The sequence below is a fragment of the Acinonyx jubatus genome, chromosome A3, assembly GCF_027475565.1.
Source record: "Acinonyx jubatus isolate Ajub_Pintada_27869175 chromosome A3, VMU_Ajub_asm_v1.0, whole genome shotgun sequence".
In the NCBI taxonomy this organism is placed as follows: domain Eukaryota; kingdom Metazoa; phylum Chordata; class Mammalia; order Carnivora; family Felidae; genus Acinonyx; species Acinonyx jubatus.
In genome coordinates, this window is record NC_069388.1 from 35,035,956 (window position 1) to 35,058,995 (window position 23,040).

Sequence of the window (23,040 nt, forward strand, 5' to 3'; positions counted from 1 at the left end):
CAGCCACAAAGACCAAGTCTGAGAAGCCACGCTCTTCAGGACAAGTCACTGCTGACTCCAGGAGAAAACAGCATCCCAGTATAACTACTGGCAGACTGTGGCCCAGCCCCAAGCAAGCTATTCTAGGCTAGAGCCTGCCTCTCTAAGTCCCTGGTATTTACGGCCTGGAGGTGGCTAGGTTCTGGTTTGCTTCCAAGCCTGTTTTTCTGTTGTTGTTTTTGTCCCCCACCACACCACCCCTCCTTCCTGGCAATTCTTTTAGCTATCTGATAACCTTCTAGTAAATTCTTTTTGCTCAAGTTAGACAGCTTCTTTCATTTGCATGCAAACTAAGAGTCATTGCTGATACACTTGGCAGAGCTCCTGACACAGAGATAATCAATGAATGTGTGTTACATAAATGAATAATTATAACCTGAATGTGTACCACTATCATATTTATAAAATAATGGGTTTTTTTTTCTGATTCATAAGACAATGTTATTGACTAATTTTTTTTAAGTTGTAAATATATAAATAAAAGACAAAAGCAAAGCCCTATTGCTACCATCAGACATGGCCTAACTTTGTTTTTTGTTCCAGTTTTTACCTATAGAATATTTCCATTTCACAAAACACGTATCATTATGCAGTTGCTTATATATTTCCACTTAAAACTGAAGTTGTTTCAAGATAATCTTTGAAATGAACACTCTTAGTATTTAAGTAATGTGTGTTATTTGGGGACCTTAAAATACCTTTAACCAGCCCCCAATTTTTAGTTTTAAAGGGCATTTAAATTTTTTATTGTTTTTGCCTGCATCTGATTCCTTAGCAAAGACCAAAATTCAAATTAAAGCCAGAGAAATGGTTGTGTCAAATCATTTGAACTCTGAAAATATTTGTCAAAAGCTTTTAACTGTCCTCCAGAAAGGTTGTATCCTGTAATTCTCCCACCAGCAGTAATGAAAATGTCCTCTCACTGCATCCCTGCTGGTACTGAGTTCATATATATATATATATATATATATATATATATATATACGTGTGTGTGTGTATAGCAAATATATATTTAGCAAATATATATGTTTGCTTGTTTAATACATGAAACATGGCATCTCATTTTTGTTTTAATTTGCATTTCTGTGGTTAATAGTAAAAATATTTATTAAATATGTGTATTAGCCTTTTTATCTCATCCTTCCAAATCATTTATTCAGATAATTGAACAATTCTATTGGGGTGTTATTTTCTACTTACTGATATGCAAGAGTTCTTCAGTGCAATTATTCTATTAACTGTTCTGTCATGCTTGGTGTCAGTATTTTTCTCCATGATTATTTTCTGCTTTAAACAGGGTCTTTTTGCATACGAAAGCTTAAAATATACTCAAAGCTATCTTTTGCTGTGATTCTTTGCATTAATTGTTAAATATCTTCTTCTAGCTTTGTTTCTCACCTGACCGATAAACTTTCCAATATATTTGGAATTTAGTCTAGTGAGTCATATAAAGAGGGTCTTAGTTCAAAGTTTTCTACCTATTTGGTGTAGCTTCTTGATTTTGTCTAATGCTTCTTGCTTTTCAAAATGCTTTATCCATTGCACTTGTTTCCAGAAACTACCTGAGATGGCTTCCAGGCTATGCTATTCCAGTGAGCTATATCTATTGATTCTCACACCAGTACTACATGGCTCCAATGGAGTTCGATGACCAGATTTATTTTTATTTCTGTAAGGGCAATCCACTCCCACATATATTCTTTAGCAAGATTTTCTTGAGTATAATCACACAGTAATTCTTCTGGATTGATGTTAGAATCATTTTGTCAAATTTTCCCAAACCCCAAAGCAATAAAACTATATACTTGATTGTGGAAAAACAGCCATTTCAGAATATCCATCTTTCTACCCCAAGAATAAGGCATGTTTTCATGTGTTTATGTGTTTGAGTAAAATTTTACAGCTTTCTACACAAGTTTTTAGACATTTCTTATTATTCCCAAGTATGTTATGTACATTTTCTATTCTTCTTAGGTAAATTTATATTTTTGTGGATTCATGAGCAAAATCATTTTCTATTGCATTTCTTAGCTGGTAAATACTGGCATTTTGGGGTCGCCATTATTTTTTTTTTTAAGTTTATTTATTCTGACAAAGAGACTGCATGCCAGCAGGGGAGGAACAGAGAGAGCAGGAGATAGAGAATTCCAGGCAGGCTCAATAGTCAGCTAGGATCCTGACTCTGGGCTCGATCCCACTAATCAGGAGATCACGACCTGAGCTGAAATCAAGAGTCAAATGCTTAATCAACTGAACCACCCAGGTGCCCCTAGCTTGATTTTTAAATGTGTACATTATAACTAACCACCTTACTGAAATATCTTATTAGTTCCTTTAGACTCAATTGTGTATCTATCACTTTATTTCAAAATTTTTAATGTTTATTTATTTTCGAGAGCAAGAGAGACAGAGTGTGAGAGGGGGAGAGGGAGAGACAAAATCTGAAGCAGGCTCTAGGCTCCAAGCTCTCAGCACAGAGCCTGACAAGAAACTCGAACCCACTGACCGAGATCATGACCTGAGCCAAAGTTGGCTCAGCCACCCAGGCACCCCTGTGTATCCATCACTTTTAAACGAAATCAAGACACAATGTCTGATTTCTGTTACTTAGGTGAAAAGTTATACTCAAACATATGCATTAAGGGGCACCTGGGTGGCTCAGTCTGTTAAGTATCTGCCTCTTGATTTCAGCTCATGTCATGAACTCAGGCTTCATGAGTTCAGCCAATGTGGGGCACTGCACTGACAGCACAAAGCCTGCTTGGGATTCTTTCTCTCCTCTCTGCCCCTCCCACCCCCCCTCTCTTTTTCAAAAATAAACTTTTTTTTAAAAAAAGTGCATTAAATGTTTTTATTTGCTTTTAAAAAAATTACCATTCATGAAATGAAATTACAAGAAATCGAGGCCATCCAAGAAATCCAAATGTAATCCTGTATTCCTGCATTCCACCACATTCATTTTCCTGGGGTACTGAGTCTTGCTTTTCAGGACTACCCAAAAGTGCCCTGAATGAGACATTACGTTACTTCTCACTTGGATTAAACAGAATAAAACAATTCAGCTGCCAGTTAAGAATTTTGACAACTGTGGAAGACAAACACACCAGGAACTCGCTCCTGTATAAAGAGCAACTTGGCTCTTATTTTAACCCCAGAGACAATAGGCTGATGCTCTGCAAAGTAGAACAGGACCCACCTGGCTATATTCACAAAGCAGTTGCAAGCTCTTCTGTATATGAGCAGATTCCTTCCCCCCACCCCCCATAAGCAGAAGTTTCCTATTTTAAAAGATCGGGATAAAAGCACCTATTAATTATTAGCTCATGAAGTATTTGTTGTGCATTTGATTTGGATTCTGTGTTACTAGGAGAGACTGGAGGGCTATCTATAGTAACCAGTAGGGACAGGGACGGAGGAGAACCTGGCATAGAACAGAAGCCCAATAAATATTACTGCAATTATTATTTACTGTTTATTTTTAATCTCTAGAAGGCTAAAAGTCTAGTTCTCCATTGTCCCCTCTAGGGCCTACCATGACAAATACAAATGTCCAATAGATATTTGTGAAATGTTTGCTGACTGATAGGTTTTTACAAAGACCTCAGTTGGCAGAAAATATTTTGACTCAATTCTTAACTGCTCGCTTAAAACCAATTCTTAGAAGATGCATTTGTTAAAGCCAAGAATACTCCTCTTTTCCAGTCAGAATGAGTTTCTCAATTGCTCTTTTTATACAAGTTAGTGGGGAAAAAAAAAGTTTCTAAAAAATCAGATCTTTAAGTTGGCACAGAAAAATACTATGAGAGTTTTCATTTCTTCACTCATTTGCCATTGTTGATCATCTTCTACATGCAAGACACAAAACAAATGGCCATCACGGAGTTCACAGACATTCAATAGTCAAACAAATGAATAGGAAACTGCAAATTGAGGTAAGTGCTATGGAAGAAAATTAAAAGGCTGATAAGAGAACTGGGGTGCTGGGGAAGGGAGATCAAGGAGGCCCAAAGGACAAGTACAGTTTGTACCAGCAAGGTGTAGGGGAAGTTCTTGGGAAATTCGACAGACAGGAGGTCAGTGTAACAGCAGCGAGAGAAGGAGATGCCCAAGATGAGGCTGGCCAAGTGCCCAAGGCTCAGTCTCTGGAACCCACCTCAGGTATGTAGAGGCATTATATGCAAGGAATTGACATGATCCTATCTATTCTAGAAGAATGATTGGAAGAGCCAAGCAAGGAACCACGGGTCTTGCTAGAAAGTTATGCCAATGATCCAGTACGGGGAAGACAACTTGAGGATTGATAGTGTGGTGTGGTACAGATGGAAGGGAGAATCTACCAAGAGATACATGGAGAAATTTATAAAATTTTGTGATGGTTTTGGATATGGAGGGCACAAGGAATTAAGGTGTCAAAAGAGGATTCTTGAGTTTCTGGCTAAAGCAATTCCATGTACAGTGGTGTCTTCTACAAAAATTAGAAAAATTAGAAAGGTGTTAATATTGGGGTGTTTCTGTCGCTTTTGTTATTTTGGTTGTTTAATTTGATTTTCTGTTGTTTGCATTGTGTTGGTCAGGTAGCAAAAGAAAGGAAGGCGACATTAACAAACCCTTTTGGGACAGGGCACGTCAGGCAGATTACCTGTGGAAGACTGAGATCCTAGATTATCTGGGTTTCCAGATTAGTGACATTTGTCTAGTATCTCTAAATGCTGCTCTTCCCTACCATGTTTGGGAAGCCACAAATATGTCAGCTGTATTAAATAACTTTTAAAGTCTTTTCTGAACCCACAATACTCTATCTTTATCTTCTGCTCATATGCAGAAATAATCATGTCATTAAACACAGATCATAGGGATGCTAGCATACTGGGCTGAATAGTGTCTCCCCCAAATTCACACCTAACCAGAACCTACAAATGTGAACCTTATTTGGAAATAGGGTCTTTGCAGATATAATCGAGATGAGGTCATACTGAATTACAGTGGACCTTAATTCAGTATGAATGGTGTCCTTATAAGAAGGGGGAACTTTGCCACATGAGGATGGAGGCAGGAAATTGGAGTTATGTTGTCACAAGCCAAGGATCACCTGGGGCCACCAGAGCTAGAAAAAAGGCAAGAAACGATCTTCCCCTAGAGGCTTCAGCCGGAGCACAGACCTGTCTACACCTTGATTATGGACTTTCAGCCTCCAGCACTGTGAGAGAATAAATTTTGTTTTGAGCTACCTCATTTTTGGCCATTTGTTTTATGGCAGCCCTAAGAAACTGATAGTTGAAGTGTTAGATCACTTATTTGGGCTTGACTAGCATAACACAGAGCACATAGTATAGGTTGAATAAATATCCATTTCCCTTCCTCTTCCAATGTCCCCACCATTTTCCTGGTTGGTTTATGTTACCAGTAGTCCACACACTCTCCCACTTAGACAAGTCTTTCTATTCCCAGGATTGTTTTACAGGGGAGGAAACTGAGGCTCCACAAAGTTAAATAACTTGCCCAAGATCAAAAAACTAATAATGGCAGAGGCAGAGCTCAAACTCAGCTGTCTCATCACCAAAATGATACCACACCCCAGAACACCTGCCACTCACACCTGCAGTGCTGAAACAAACTCTGATGAAGTAAAGGAGAGGAGCTGACAAATTAGGTTTTCAATGCCTGAAATTAAAACTCGCATTTATTAACAAAATACCAACTTGCAGACACCTAGTATAATCAATCTGTACCTAGTCCCAGAGGAACACAAAAATTGTATTCTAAGACCAATGCTATCAATAAACTTCCATCAACAATATTGCTTCCATTAGCAATGCTTCTGCTTTGCACATATGTATTCTAAGTCAAGGTATTACTGTCAGATTGGACATTTACAGCTTTAATTTACTTAAATGCATTTTCCTCAAGCACTCCCCATTTCGTTTTGATGCTACTGACTCATTCTTGCCACCTAAGGAGACCATAAGAATAAATACTCTAAGTACGGAGGAAAGTGTCTCTAAAATTCATAGTCACAGATGTCCATCCTTGGAGTAAAAAATAAAAGCGTATTCTAAATTTGCCTTCCCTCCCTAACTCAGGGAGTTGTGCTGCTGAATATAACAGATATGCAAGTATAAGGTGGCACAGCTGTTATTCTGGAGTGTCAGTTTCATAGGAATTCTGGTGTGGGAGGGGCTTTTCAAGAGTCCTGTCCATCTGGACTCAGGTAAGAGAGAGGGGGTCTACATACCTCCAAACCCCAGAAGAGAAAACGGCTGCACTAAGAGATTTTGGGAGTTCCTTAAGACCCTATGGCTATTTCTTGGTGGAACCCTGTGGAATGCCAGGTTTCCTGATTTCCCCAAAAGTGTATTTAGCCTTCGAAGCTGTCATCAGCTATTAACAATGACACTTTCCTTGGGCTTGCTGCCAACTTCTCTATTTATTAATTTGACCTTTAAAAAAAAAAAAAAAGACCACCACAGATAGCCCCAAATGCTTCACATTCCCTTAACTGCTATCTAATGTTGAAGTGACTCACATCCCATGTTTAAAGCTCCAGATACACACACATGGATTCAAGAGGGGCGAACACGCCTCTGCTCCAAACCGGGCACAGATGATCTCTGGACTTTTCAAGTTAACCCTCCAGGAGGCCGGGATCACACGCGATTTTTACAAGTTTGGAGCCGAGATCCTCTTCCACGCTCTGCCCACACCCGTGCCCACGAGCAGAAGTTCTCTCTCTCTCTCCATTACAACCCACTACGCGCGCACACACACGCACACACACACCAAGGCAAGTAACAAAGGAAAACACAGCCCCATAAAGGCTCTGCTATTACATCTTCCAGTCCACACCTGCCAAGAGACAAAAACCATACGGAAATCCTGCACTGGCAATATGTGCAACACTCCCAGGGAGAAGCAGGCACCGTGGCACCCCCCTGGGCGTGCGTGGCTGTACACACAAAGAACCGGTGCTGGGCTTGCGAGCCGTCCGGGGGACCAGCGCACTCCCAGAACTGGTATCCGCGGATCTCCCCCCGCGCCCTCTCGCCCAGCAGAAAGGAACTATCCTTTATTTGACCCGTAGAGAGCCCAGGCTGGGTGGCAGCGCATGGGGGGTGGGGGCGGTCCCCGAATCCCTGCCCTCCAGCCAGCCGGTCCCCAGCCTCTGGCATCTCCTAGGCGATGCACAATTGCGCGCTGTCAGATATCCCCTTCGCATCCTGCCGGCGAAGCGAGATGCCCGGGGTCCCAGCCGTGCGCATCCACGCTAGCGCCCCTCCCCGCGCCGCTACCCACCCAGGCAACCCCGCCAGGCGCGCCTGCCTACCTGGTGGCTGGCTGTCAGCGCAGCGGCGGCGCCTCCTCCGCTTCTCCTCCGCGGCTGCTACACCGCTCGGAGCGCCATGTTCCCAGTCTCCACGGGCGCACGCCGGGCAACTACTACGGGCTGGGTAGGGGCAAGGGGGGCGGGGGCCAGAGGGAGGGGATGGGAGGCAGAGCCGCGGCTTTCTACTCTCCACCCAAGCCTCCCCCAGCTACTGAGCATGCCCAGCTGCCCGGCTTCGCCCCTAGGAGGACTTTCCACGAGCGCACGCAGCTGTTCCGGGTTTTCGCGGCAGCCGGCGGGAGGCAGGCAGTAGCAGCTGCTGGAGGCGGATGGGGGGGGTGGGGGGGGAAGGGTCGGGGGAGTGTCTACACGCTGAGGAGCCCCGAGCCAGAGAAAGCAGCCCTTCGCCAATCCAGTCACCCAGTTGCCCTCTGCTCGGGCCGGGGTACCTCCTGCACGCCCCTTCCGCACACACCCGGGGTTCGCAGAAATGTGCAAGACCAATGTGGGGCTGAGCTTTGCTCCGGTGGAGAGCAAAGACGGGGGAGGGGGCGGGGCTGAGAGGCAGATCCTTCCGCAAGCCTCCTTGCTACCACCTGGACCTGTGTTTCTCAAATTTAAATGTGCGGTAGGATTAAAATGCAAATACGGGTTCAGTTGGTCCAGACAGGTGCCTGAGATTCTGCAGGCTAAACAAGGTCCCAAGTGATGTTGCCACTGGTCCTCTGACCACACGGAGTAGCAAGGATCTAGAGGAGCCCCGGTCTGTGACCTCTGTGTGGCCATCCTTCAATTAAGCAGCCCAGAAATGGTCTGTATCATCCACAGACGTCCCTCCTGCCTACAGATTATGTGGCGGCTAGTAAGGGAAGATTCCCCCACTCCCCACCCCCCCGGGTTGCTGTGCTGCCCTGGAAGACATCACGCTAGGGCTGGGCTCTGAACACCCATCCGAAACTGGCTTAGGGGAACATGGGTTCCTGGACCTCTCCGTGCTCGTTTTGCTGGTTGGCTAGCAAACTAGTTGCTACTTGAGCTGCTCTACTCAAGTCTGAACCAGCCTCCCTTGGCTGTCCCCTGCCTCTCCTGAGCTGGCCTAAAAACTCAGACTGGACAACCAAGTGTCCAATGTATTATACATGCGATGGTAAGGCCGGGCTTGCCCAATTAAGAAGACTGACAGATTATAATAACAGTAGTATGTTTATATACCAAGGGATGACACAGGGCTTTCTGATGAGTGATGGTTGGGCTGAAGCTTGCGATGATATCCCGTGGTTCATATTAAATCCCCTAGTTGTCCACTCTCTTCCCAACCTCCGGAGTCTCCAGCACTGTCAATAATATTCACTGCTCCTGCTGTAGTGAGAGAGAGAGACATTAACAAAAACCAGTTATGAGTTTTCAACCTTGGAAATGAAGAAGTTCTACCCTTGTCTGTTTTTAGCTGCCTCAAAAATATTTTCATGAGCTGGTGATAGGGTATCTGATTCCATAACTGCATAGCAGATTCAAAATAAGGATCTATATCTATCAGTATTTTACTATACTCAGTAACTCTTAAACAGTTTTATAGTTAATAGTAAAATATCATTTCTCTCTTGCTTGTTTTCCATTCATTCAGGACCCTCAATGTATTAGCTGCTGTATCAAAACAGGAACCATAGGATAGACGGATAGTTACTTTTCTCTCTCAGTACTCCCATGTATAAAGGAGAAATATGTCCTGGTATATCATGCTTTGTTTTTCTGTTTAAAGGAGTAGTAGTCTCTAAGTCTACCTCTTTATTGTCTAAGCCACACACGTAGCCATAACTAGCCACCTACCACTCGATTATTTGCATAAAGTTTCGATTTTTGACCTACTTGTATGTGTGCTTGCACAGATGCAAAAGCTAGAAAATAATTTTATAGAGGTGTAGTTTATTTGTGATTGGTAGCCATTAGAATTTTGCTTGGAAATACTGAACTTCAATCACAGGAAAAAAGTCTCACCTGTTAAACACAAAGCTTGCATTTGCATAGTTGTTTCAATTGGTTGAATACTATGATTATTGTTAGTTGCCTCAAATTCATTTAGGAGTTATGCAAGCTAAACTTTATAAGTGAATAATAATACTATTTCTGTACATACTGCAGTGCATCAAGACCTAGAGAGTTTCTTTTTATATAATGTAATTTATTGAGAGTTTAGCAGGCTGGGTGTTCATTAAGGACCAACACATGTGACTGGGAGATACAGGGAGTAGGAGTAGACAGAGGTAGAAGTCAAGTTAGGCTGTAGGCTGGTGACAGTCTTGGCCAGCCCTCCAGGGATCTCTGGAGCTAGGATGACCCTTCAGAGTTGTCTCGAGTTGGTATGAGTTGTCCAGTCCTTTGTATACTAATATTAATCATTTGGCTGCATTGGAAGGGGCATGAACTTGAAAGAAGGCAGCCCTCTGAAGCTGAGGCAGTCCCTAAAGGAGAAAACCACTGAAGGCCATCTGCCAGCAGTAGTTCCTGCAGCTGGGGTAACAGGTCCCTCACTTAAGGGGGATCTGAGCAAAACATTACTTTGTCCACCACACTAATACATTTATCAAAGACATCACTTGTGAATATACAAGGTAGGACTGTACCAATTTGTCAGAGGGATTCAAAACCTTTATTTTTAAACAAATAATAGACTTTCCCCATGGCTCAGATATTTAAAATTTGGAAAATAACATATAATTAGTAATTGGGAGTTGTTGGAGGAGGTCATCAAGAGGATTTGACTTCTGACTGACCCACAATCTGGACCTGGGCAGAGACTCCTCACCCCCTCCCCTGTCCTTGGAAGGTACATTCAGCCCACGATTCCCACAGTAAGAGCCAGTTTCAACGACACAACCTTAGAGGGTAACACACTGTTGGGTCCATCTGCTGAATATGTGATTTAACCTAGGTAATACCTCTGTAAACTTCTAAGATTCTGATGGGTAGGAGTGGAGATCTGCTCATCTTGGGCTAAGATAAGCCATACCTGTAAATCCCCTTGCTTATTAAGATTGCCACATGACAGGGCACCTGTGTGGCTCAGTTGGTTAAACGTCCGATTTCGGCTCAGCTCATGGTCTCATGGTTGGCGAGTTGGAGCCCCACATCGGACTCTGCTGACAGCTCACAGCCTGGAGCCTGCTTCAGATTCTGTGTCTCTCTGCCCCTCCCCCACTCATCTCTCCCTCTCTCTCTCTCTCTCTCAAAAATAAACATTAAAATTTAACAAAAAATTAAAATTAAAAAAAAGATTGCCACCTGCTGTTCTGGAATGGCCTCCTTCTTCATTCTCTCCTTGCCCTCTGTGTATGGGGGCCAGTTTCAGATTTCATCCGGGAAGCTCCTGAGTTTACAAACCAACAGTACACTTTCTATTTAGGTATCTGGCTCCACACATTTTTTTTGTATATGAAATTATTAACTATGATCTCTTGTGCTGACATGTATTCATTCTCTAACATTTAAGACATGATTTTATCCACTGTCAGAGTCTGTATTTGTACTTTGTAATTTTGGAGGGGGAAAGAGCAGTTAAATATTCACTAGAAATGTGTATTTTTCTATATAACAAAGCTACCTACTAGTGACTATTTCATGAGAAACTAATCTCAACTAACCTTATTAATACAAAAAAACTGTGAGAAGATGTGCCTGAGGGTTAGAGAACTTGGTAGATTGGTTGAGAGAGATGTTTGAGACCACACCCTGGAATCTAGGTTCAGACTACCCCAGCTTACTCTCCATTGTCATCTATGCCATTCATCAGTAAATAGCTGGAATCCCTCAAAGAGGAATCACAGTTATAATGGAACCAGCATAGACTCCAGAAAGAGGACACATGCTTAGATAATAGCGGAGGGAGAACAGGGGGTAGAAATGAATGTTTCAAGGAATACAAACAAAAAGCATAAGAGAAATGTTCACCTGAAGGAGATTAACCCTCAGGAAACATCAAAAGATCAGATAAAAATTTCTCCAGAGGCACCTGGGTGGTTCAGTCAGTTAAGCGTCTGACTCCTGATTTCAGCTCAGGTCATGATCTCACCATCTTGGGATCGAGCCCCACAAGGCATGGAGCCTGCTTAAGATTCTCTCTCTCTCTGCCCCTCCCCTGCTCATATGCTCTCTCTCTCTCTCTCAAAATAAATAAATAAACATTAAAAAAATTCTCCAACATTCTAAAAAATTAAAGATTATATGATCTAACAAAAAAAATTTTTTGAAGCAATACAAGGATTTAAAGAAGAAACAACATGACCAGAAATGAAAGGGACCCTGGCAGAGTTTCAGGGCTTGGGGAAGGAAGTCATTAAGGCATTCAAGAGGTAAAAGAATAGGAAATGAGACTAAACACAACTGAAACCCTGTGACAGACAGAACTTAGCTACTAAAAAAAAAAAAAGTATAAAACCAATCATAGGAAAATTATATGGAAGTCAAACAAAGGAGATCCAACACATGTACACATATAGGCTTGCACCAGCTTGCAAGAGCTCCTAATTTCATTTATAGTAACAACACTGATAGCTTGAAATCCACCATTGTGGGAGTTTTTACTGCACATAAATTGATAAACAGTACAAATCAAAGGTTTTTGTTTACTTGTTTTCATTTACTAGCATATAAACCACTTTTTACAACCTATGCTATGAAAAACCAGAAAACAAAAAGCAGAATAAAATGAAATAGAAAAATTAATCAAAGATATAATAGAAACTAATTTCCTGAAATAAGGAGTCTTAAGTCTTCTGAACAAAAGGATACATTTGAAATGTACTCTGATGAAGTTATAGAATTTCAAAGACAAGTAATCCGTGGTGCATCCAGGCATAAAAGGCAATTTACATACAAGGAAGAGAAAAGCTGTCTTTAGATTGCTTCACAGCATCATACAGTGCCTGGGGGAATGTTCTGAGAAAAACAAACAGTGACCCAAGGGTGTCTATTTTGCCTAGCCAGGCTATTCTTCAGCTTTTCAAGTCAGTAGTTAATTGTTCTCCAACAATGGATCAAGATATATAGTGCATGTATGTAAACCTTTAAACAAAATTCTTTTTGATCATGAAATTCACCCAAGAGATAAATTAAAAAAAAAAAAAAAACAGATCTAAATCTAAAGGGATGCCTGAGTGACTCAGTTGGTGAAGCACCTCACTCTTGCTCTCAGCTCAGGTCTTGATCTCAGGGTCTGGCCCCAGTGCTCCGCGCTGGGTGTGAAGCCTACTTAAAAATAAAAAGTAAAAAATCTCAAGAATGGTGGAGCTATGGTCAAATGTGATAATAATCATTATACCTATTTTTAAATAAATTTGAGACTAAAAATTATGTGTTTGGGAGCTTTAAAATAGAACATAAATATTGTAAACCTTGACCATATTAATATTTTTGTGAAATTTACTAAATTCTGAAGGTAGAAAGAAGGGAGTTATGAGGAGGTTTAAGTACAATAGTTTCCTCATTTTCCTTGGCAAGAAGTCAATGGATATTATTCATGTTGAAGTGTATAGTTATATATGCTTCATATATACTTTTTTAGTCTTTTTTTCTTATCTTTAAAGGAATAGCTTAGAAAATTTCTCTTATAAAAATAACGTTCTTCTGTGAAATTAACATTTTTTTCTGACATTTAGAAAACACTGCAGGAACATCTTAGCTTTTTTCCTTTTATTTTTAAATTTAATTTTAGTAAGACTAAATATAATTTAGTTTTAAAATTACATGTATGGTACCACCCATATATGAAAAATCATGCCTTTTAGTTTATTTTAATTATAACCTTACACTCCTATTTCTCTCTCTATAGGAAGATTTGTGGAATATTATAAACCAAGGAATATTTCTGATAGAAAGATTGGTTGATTGTTTACTGTCTTTTTTACATTTTTTAGAATTGCTTGAATTTTTTTTTTTTGCTTTTTTTAAAAAAAATTATTTTAGAAAGACACTCAAGCAGGGTCGAGGGAGAGATATAAAGAGATTGAGAATGAGATCCCAAGAAGGCTCCCTGCTCAGCACGAAGCCCAACTCAGGACTCAATCTCATAATCCCGGAATCATGACCTGAGCTGAAATCAAGAGTCCGATGGTCAGCTGACTGAGCCACCAAGGCACCCCAGAATTGCTTGAAATTTTTAATAATGAATGTATGTATTTCAAAAATAAGTCATCATTCTTTTCAAAAAATTTCAAAATATAATACCTTTTGTGATACAGTAAAATATTACAGAATATACAAATTGAATGAAAATAGATATTTAAAATCAACCTGGATTAAAATGATTCATTTAGACAAAAGCAAAGAGAGAACACAAATCACCAGTATCATGAATGAAAGAAGAGATATAACTACAGACTCTACAACCATTAAAAGGATAGTAAACAAATGCTTTGAACATCTTTATATTCATAAATTCAACAACTTAAAAGAAATGGACAATATCTCAGAACCACACACTACCAAAAACTCAACTAAGATGAAATACATTATCAGAATAGTTTTCAAAAAAATCAATATTTTATGAATATAACCATTAACAAAAATTGAATTCATAATTAAAAAGCTCTCCTGAAAGAAATCTCCAGATCCAGATGGTTTCATTGAAGAAACTACCAAATATAAGAGAAGAGTTAACACCTCTTTCACACAATCTCCTTTAGAAAATAGAAGAGTAGAAAGCAATCCCTAACTTATTTTATGAAGCCAGTGTTACCCTGGTATGAAAACTATGCTAAAATTTATCCTAAATTTCATATGGAATCTCAGAGGACCCAAACAGTCAAAACGATCTTTAAAAAGAAGAACAAAGCTGGAGGACTCACACTTCCTGATTTCAAAACTTCCTACAAAGTTGCAGTAACCAAAAGAGTGTGGTACTGGCATAAAGACCGATATAAAGACCAATGGAATAGAATAGAGAACCTGGAAATACACCCTCACATATATGGTCAAATGATTTTTGACATAGATGCCAAGATCATTTAAGGGGGAAAGAACAGTCTTTTCAAATGGTGTTGGGGAAACTGGATATCTACTTACAAAAGAATCAGGTTGGATGCTTACCTTCCACCATATACAGAAATTAAATTAAAATGGGTCAAAAAGGTAAATATAAGAGCTAAAAGCTATAAAACTTTTACAAGACAACATAGGAATACTTGAGTAGATATATGTCCGAAAAAGATATACAATGGCCAATAAGTACATGAAAAGAAGCTCATTATCTCAGTCAGGGAAATGCAAATCAAAACCTGAGTGAGATGCTATCTCACACCCATTAGGATGGCAATAAATAAATAAATAAATAAATAAATAAATAAATAAATAAATTTCATGTGTGTATAAAAAATACAGAGAACATATGTTGGCAAGGACATGGAGAAATTGGGAAACTTGTGCACTGCTGATGGAAATATAAAATGGTTCAGCCACTGTGGAAAATAGTATGGCAGTTCTTAAGAAAATTGAACATAGAATTACCATAGAATCCTGCAATTCCACTTCTGGATCTACACCCAAATAATTGAAAACAGGGACTTAAACAGGTATTTTCACATCAATAATCACAACAGCATGGCTTATAGTCAAGAGGTGAAAAACAAAACATCCACTGACAGATGAATGGAGAAACTAATATGATATATACTCACAATAGAATATTTTCCTTTGAAAAGGAATGAAATGTGGATACATGCATGCTACAATATGGATGAACTTTGAAGACATTATGCAAATGTTGAATGAAGACATTTGACACAAAAGGACAAATAGTGTGTGGTTCCACTTAAATGAGGTATGTACAACAGCTAAATTCACAGAGACAGACAGTAGAATAGTATTTAGCAGAGCTAAGGTAAGGAATGGGACAGGTAGTTATTCCTGTGTGGGGAAAGAAAAAAGTTCCAGATGTGGATACTGGTTATGGATGCAAAAGAAGATAAGTATACTTAATGCCACTGAACTGCACACTTAAAAATGATTAAACTGGTTTTATGTTGTGTATATTTTACCACAATAAAAACAAAATGAAACAAAGCAGATGACCTAATTATGTTTGCATCTTTAAAACACCATTTTCCCCAGGCACCTGGGTGGGTCAGTTGGTTAAGCATCTGACTTTGGCTCGGGTCATGATCTCACGGTTGATAAGTTCCAGCCCCACGTCAGGCTCTGTGCTGATAGCTCAGAGCCTAGAGCCTGCTTCGGATTCTATGTCTCCCTCTCTCTGTGCCCATCCCCTACTCACACACTGTCTCTCTCTCTCTCAAAAATAAATAAACATAATAATTTTTTAAACAATAAAATAAAATAATAAAATAAAATAAAATAAAATAAAATAAAATAAAATAAAATAAAATAAAATATGGTTCTCCCAGCAATGCCTTGGAATAGAGCCAGACTCTGTAGGGAGCTATTTGTGTAGCTTCTGAGAGGAATTATCAAAGGCTCAAAAACGGCAGTGGAAGTAGGAGAGGGAAAAAAGGAAAGAGATTAGATAAACACTAAAAAGGTAGAAGCAGAAGGATGTTGTATCCAAATGGATGTAGGTGATATGGGGTAAAAAGGAATCAAAATGATTTCCAGGCAATTGACTAGGATAACTTCCTGGATGGTGGTGCTATTGGCTGAGATAGTGTAAAACAAAGAATGGGTTTGGAGCGGAGGCCATGTGCCTCAAGTTTTTTAATGGACTGAGATTGAAAGGGCTGAGAACCCTCCAGGACTCATATCAAGAGGTCAGTAAGAAGAGCAAATATGAGGCTCAGAAAGGAAGGATGGATGGCATACCATTTGGGGTGTCAATTCAATGCCAGCTCTCAACACAATACAGTTGCGAACACTATATTGAGTGGGAGTGGTCCAAGAATGGAACTCAGGCAAACACCACTGTGAAAGCAGTAGATGGACCAAGTGGCTACAAAAGAAGATGAGTAACTGGAGAGATGATATGAGGAAGAGCAGGAACAGTGCTGGAGAAGGCAAATGGAGCATGATTCCATGAGGACAGAGGCATCTACACTGACAAATACTCATAGAGGTCCTTTTTTTTCTGGCCTGAAGGAAACAGAAATGAAAATATTTTGATATCTGCACATGAAATACATGAACAGCAACAGAAGAGTCCAGAAATAAACACAAATCTATATGAGAATTTCATTTATAATAATGGTGCCATTATAAGTCAGTGGAGAAAAGATGGATTTTTATTGGTGAAAAAGTACAGCTGAAGTTCTGTGGGATTGAGCTGTAAGTGCCAGTGGCCTTCAGCAACAGTAAATTACTCTACTCAATTTAGTGAGCGCTATCCTCTTTCTGAAAGGGAAACCCGTGTACCTTTAAGGTCATGGATTTCAGCAAAATTTGTATAAAATCCCTTTGAATGATTTAGGTTGAATTTCGCTCCAGAACAAGCTTAAGAATTCTAAACGAGACGCCAGATTTTGAAAATTAAAATATTCACTGCTTATATATTATATATACTCAGAAAGTAGAAGGCTTGCCAGCCAAGCAATTAAGGGCTTTGCTTGTGTAAATTGCTCATACACAAGTGTGCATAATTGCTTCTATCTTGCTAAAATCCCAGCATGCCGATGAATATCAACGCCACTTTTTTTCTGTAAGACAAACATCATCATCAACACCACAATGTAAAGACTATCCCTTAATGCCTTTATAAGCCATTGTTTAATATTGAGGTTGAAGGGTGGAAAATAGCGTACAACCTCATCCACCAGCAGCATATCTACAACAACTTAGTCATGGTCCCTGGGCCATGCCTGGGTGCTGAAAGATTACAGCTCCCTGTCATTTAGCAAAGCTGTCAGCGTGGAGAGCAGCATGGATTCTTTTGGAGGGATTATTGGCCACCTCTCTTTGCTTTGCAGTGACCTAGTGGTCTAGACAGAATCAGAGAGTAGATCAGAGATTTGAAGGACGTACCACATGCTAATACCAAAAACAAAAACAAACAAACAAACAAACAAGCAGGTTCTTTGCCCCTTAAAACCACCCCACCTTCATTTTAACTTGCTTTTTTATTTAAAATACATCCTCACTGATGCCACATAAAGCTTCAGTTGCCTCTAGGAGGGGAATTTAATAGGCTTTCCTTTTTCTGGAAAACCTGACTGTCTTGTAAGGATCTAGGAGGGATTTATTCAGAGCAAACAGATGAGAGAGCGTTGCAGCTTCTTTTCAGTATCTGGTATTGTGAGTTAAAGGAAAAGCTATTGCCAAGATCAAAGTCAGCACCATGTGACTGTCTATGCCGGATAAACTGTAGGGGGAAATCTATTATTACCATGACAGGGACAAGCTTTTATTTTCATGAGAAGGACCACTAATATAACATTAGAAAAATTTCTAAGGATAATGAGGGCATTCATTTCGTTTTAAGAACAATATGACTAATACACAAGTAAATTTTAAATGTATGAGAGAGGGTGATAGTGAGAAAAGATAAGGGGGGGCAGGGGAAGCTTAAAGCAAAATGGACAAGTATGAGCCTCAGTAATATTTAACAGCTGTTTGACCTTGGGTATGTCACTGAAGCTTTCTAAACCAGTTTCCTTACCTGCAAAACACAGAACTCACAGATGTGAGTTCTGCTTCCCTCATGGAGTTGTCATGAGTAGCAAAGAAAGATACTTGAGACAGGAGTGATGCCCTACAAGCAAAGGACTTAGACCTGGTCCAGTCTTTACTCAAGGGTTTTGAATGAATTTCTAAAAGAATAATGATCAAATTTCTGTGCATCAAAATCATCAAGGAAGTTTATTTAAAATAAAAGTGTTGAGGTGCCTGGGTGGCTCAGTCGGTTTAGCATATAACTTTTTTTTTAATGCTTATTTATTTATTTTGAGAGAGAGATAGGGAGCCAGAGGGGAAGGGGCAGAGAGAGAAAGACAGGATTGCAAGCAACTCCTGGGCTCAAACCCATGAATCGTGAGATCATGACCTAAGCGGAAATCAAGAGTCAGACACTCAATTGACTGAGTCACCCAGGTGCCCCAAGCACCTGGTTCTTGATTTCCACTCAGGTAATGATCTCACAATCCTGTGATCCAGCTCCATATCAGCTCTGCACTGGTGTGGAGCCTGTTTAAGATTCTCTCTCTCCCTCTCCCTCTGCCTCACTCCCACTCTCCTGCACTCTCTCTCTCTCTCTCACTCTCTCTCTCAAAAACAAAAATGAAATGAAATGAAAGGGAATGAAAAAACAAAACAAAACAAAACTGTCTGGTTTTATTCCATATCTACCAATTCAGAGTGAAACATGGGTCTCTACAGGCCCCTGAGTGATTCGTTATAAAGCACAAATGTGATGGAATGGATGCATGATGTGCCATCCAGCTCCCCATTCAAGGAAGCCCCCGGAAGTATGGTTAGCAGATGATTTTCAATACTAAGCACGTTCAGGGATGGGCTCAACTACAGAGAGGTCACAGTCCCCGTTAGGCTGCCCACTTGCAATGACAGACCAATGTGGAGATATCAAGACCTGAACAACTCTGATGGGCCACTCTAGCTTTAGAGCTCCCTCTGGGGTTGGCCAGGGCTACTGTTGGGTCTCCATTACTCCCACCTTGTTTCTCTGCCCACCCTTGCTTCCCTCCTTTCTGTCCTTACATATTGTCTCCTTAATACACATCCCAAACACTAATCTCTGTCTCAGAGTCTGAGTCTGCTTCTTGGAGAAACCAACCTGTGACATTGGGGTATCATGGATCTAAAATGAGAGCTAATGACATTCTTTCTCATCCTAAAAGCCTTCCTAGTCCTCTTTGCCTACAAATTTCATTTCATGGAAGTTAAGGCCTTTCATGATTTAGTACCAATCTTTCTTTACTGCCCCATTTGTCCATATGCACTTCTTAATCCTTAGACCAACAAGAACAGACTGGTTTCTTTTCAACTGAGCATTTTCACAATAGAATCTGTTAAATGTTCCCCAGACATAAGCTGCTTACTCTTTCTTTTTAAATTGGAATCTACTGGCCCATAAAAGTGCCTTTTCAGGTGCTACCTGATTCCATAGGTTCTTTCTTGATTCCCCAGTCTCACTCCTGCCTCATCCCCTTGCTGGGAGGTGTGTTATGTGTATGCTCTGCTCATCAACTGAACTCCTTGGAAACAGCAATCCTTTGTTTTCCAGCATTTCATTTTCCCACATCAATTAACCTGGTGCCTTGGTCATAGATACACAAAGCATTTGTTGGATTAGTCAATGGTATTAAAACAGTAACTTACTGACTTGTACTGCTAGAAGAATCCCATAGACTATATCATTGAAGATCTTGCCCCCCTTTATTGCAAAGATAAGGCAGATAAAGTTTAGAAGTCGTATAATTAATAAACCATAATGGAACCATAATTCAGATCTACTACACATATATATCAATACTTAATTTTAAAATGAAAAACATACTAAGTAAACATTTGAAAACCCATTTTTGGTAATTTTTAACAGATTATACAATCAATTAATTTCCCACACACATGAGTATCTGAAACAAAAATTTGTTTGTAATTTAGTTATTTTGACCACTTCAAACACATTGAAGAATAGTCAAAACATGAAATACAATATTTTCTTTTGCAAAATTACTACACATGCCTACTTATACATATTCTGAAACTCAACCTCATGTATTTAATTCACTTCCTCATTATCTCTATATCTACTTCAATAATTCTTAGATTTAGAGTTACTCTTGTATTTGGTATTCAATGGTTTTCTAATGTTATTTTGGTAGCTTCCCAGGGTTTCAGTAATCTTACATGAACATGGAAAAGAAGTATTTGTTTTCTCAAACAAGCTCTAACTGATGGTTATGGACTAATTTTTTTTTAATGTTTGAAGTACAATATGCATACATATGTACAAACTAAACATACCCATATGATCAGTTCCCACAGCAAGAAAGATAACATTACTAATGAGCAGAAGGAGTTAATGAAGCAGGTCTGTTTTATTCAGTTCTTGTTTATCTCTAAAGCCATGGTAATGACCTTTGGTCAACTCTGGAGACTAAACTCCTGGAATGTTCACATACTGACTAGGTAAAGATATTAGTCCACATGCCCAAAGCATTCAGTCAGGATGAACCAGATTACCAGCATGTTTAAAGTAAACATCAAGGATCATGATGTGCACCCAGGGCCTGGTTTGGGGTTTACACCATTTGGCAGAGATGTGACCAATTCTATTTAAGAACTTTGCACTCCAAGATACAAGTCAACTTTCCTAGGCATGAGAATCTCACACATGTCTTTGCAATTCCCAACTGGAAAAGAAGATACACCTATGCATTCCCTACAGGGGGCATACAAGAAAGTGTGCATTTGACCTCTTCTAGCCTTTGCCTATACAGTAAAACCTTGGTTTGCATAATTCATTCTGGAAACATGCTTGTAATTCAAAACACTTGTATATCAAAGCAAATTTCCCCATTAGACATAATGGAAACTCAGGGGCGCTGGGTGGCTCAGTCGGTTGAGCGTCTGACTTCAGTTCAGGTCATGATCTCACTGTCTGTGAGTTAAAGCCCCGGGTTGGGCTCTGTGCTGACAGCTTGGAGCCTGTTTCACATTCTGTGTCTCCCTCTCTCTCTGCCCCTCCCCCACTCATGATCTCTCTCTCTCTCTCTCTCTCTCTCTCTCTGTCAAAAACAAATAAACATTTTTTTAAAAATAAAAAGAAATAATGGAAACTCAGATGATTCGTTCCACAATCCAAAAATATTCATATAAAAATGATGACAATTACTGTAATATAATACAAAATAATAAAGAAAATATAAAATATAAAGAAAAATAAACAAATTAACCTGCACTTACCTTTGAAAACCTTCATGGCTGGTGTGAGGGAGACAAAAGAGAAGAGGGTTATTATGTAGGACGACTTTCACTATCACTAACGGAATCACTGCTATCTATTGGCTCAAAGGAATCTTTTTCTTTTCATGCAGATTTAACAAGGTATCTATCCAATGACACTTGTTTTTGCCTCCTTTTGAGGATTTCACAGTAATGTGGCATTGCATTGTTCAACAGATTCATTGCTCACACTGCTACAGCCTTATTCGGGTGGTGCTTTTCCACAAAGTTTGCACTTGTTTCCCACATTTTACACATCTCCCTAATCTCATTTGAAGTGAGGGATTCCTCTGCCTCTTTCTCCTCCTCCTCTGCAGAGGAGATGCAGATGTGGACTTCTTATAAAATCTTGCAATTTCAGCCACTTGCATACCTCGTTCGTACTTCTTGATGATTCCCTTCTTAACGTCCACTGTAATCATCTCCTTCTTCTTACCGCCTTTCTTTTCAACCTTTTTCCGCATGGGGGCCATTGTACATGCTCACATGGATGTTGACTACAGAGAAGTATTAATAAACTCTTGTCATATGCTGCATTTAATGTAACTGGCAATAAGGCAGAAGAGGAAAGGGTCTCTATCTGCAGACAGCCTGACCTAGAATGAAGCAAAGAATTCCTAAGCTTACTCTTGTAAGGAAAAGCAAAAAATGTCCATAGGTGCTTTGAAGTGACAAAAAATACACTGGTGCCAGTTGTGGGCACCTTCCAGTGTTCTGAAAATCACTGGTTTCTGCCAAACACCGCGGTCTGAGACCAAGCATCTGAGCATGGGAGATGATCACCCACAATCCTGCAGCAAGAGAGAGAGAGAGAGGGGGAGGGAGAGAGAGAGAGAGAGAAGAACAATTGGCTCAGTTGTGATCATGTGACATTCAGCCTCATATACTATTTGTATTACAAGACATCACTCATTTATCAAGTTAAAATTTATTAGAAATGTTTGCTCATCTTGTGGAACACTTGCAGAACAAGTTACTTACAATCCTAGGTTTTACTGTGTATATACTTTTTCTGTTATTCCTTCACTGTATCCTTTGCTGGAATAAATCTTAAGCCATGACACTAACTTTATGCTGAATCATATTAGTCCTTCCAGTAGATTTCCAAACTAGTGGATGGTCTTGGAAACACTGAGACAACTAACACCTCAGAAGTCCCTCTCTTGCTCCTTAAATTCAGTATGTCCCCCAAGAATAACTACCATACCAACTTTTAATAGCATAAGGTAATTTTGCCTGTTTTTGAACTATGTATGTTTGGTATCATACAGTCTGTGTTCTTTTATATCTGGCTTCTTTCATCCAAATATTCTGTTTGTGAGACTCATGCATGTAGTGTTTGCAATTATAGTTCACTCATCTTGATTGCTGTAGAATGATAATCCATTGACTATACCACAACCTATGTTTTCATGCTTCAGTAGATAGACATCTGGGTTGTTCTAAATTTGGGGTTATTATCACTATTGTTGCTATGTGTATTTTGATACATGCCTTTTGTGAACATGTGTGTGCACTTCAGTTAGTTATATATGCAGGGGTGGAGATGTTGCATCATCGGGAATGTGTGTGTTGAGCTTCGGTAAATATCACCAGAGAACTTTTCCAAACCGGTTGTACCAATTTCTCCATCCAGCAGCAGTGTATTAGAATCCCAACTGCTCCACATCTTCGCCAATACTTGGCATTGTCTCTCTTTTCATTTTAAACCAATCTAGTGAGAAGATATGGTATGGCATAATGGTTTTAATTTGCATCATTCTGGTGACTAATAGAGTTGAGCA

At 39.8% G+C, this 23,040-nt stretch overlaps 1 protein-coding gene across 2 annotated transcripts in view; it reads right to left on the reverse strand.

Moving 5' to 3' along the window:
* The window catches only part of PAK5 (p21 (RAC1) activated kinase 5), a 283,919-nt gene extending 276,063 nt beyond the window's left edge, over window positions 1–7,856 (reverse strand). For both annotated transcript variants that reach the window (XM_027069572.2, XM_027069576.2), the window contains exon 1: window positions 7,361–7,856. The gene's annotated coding sequence lies outside the window, so the exon portion shown is untranslated. The remainder of the gene's footprint in view (window positions 1–7,360) is intronic.
* Between the last annotated feature and the right edge of the window lie 15,184 nt (window positions 7,857–23,040).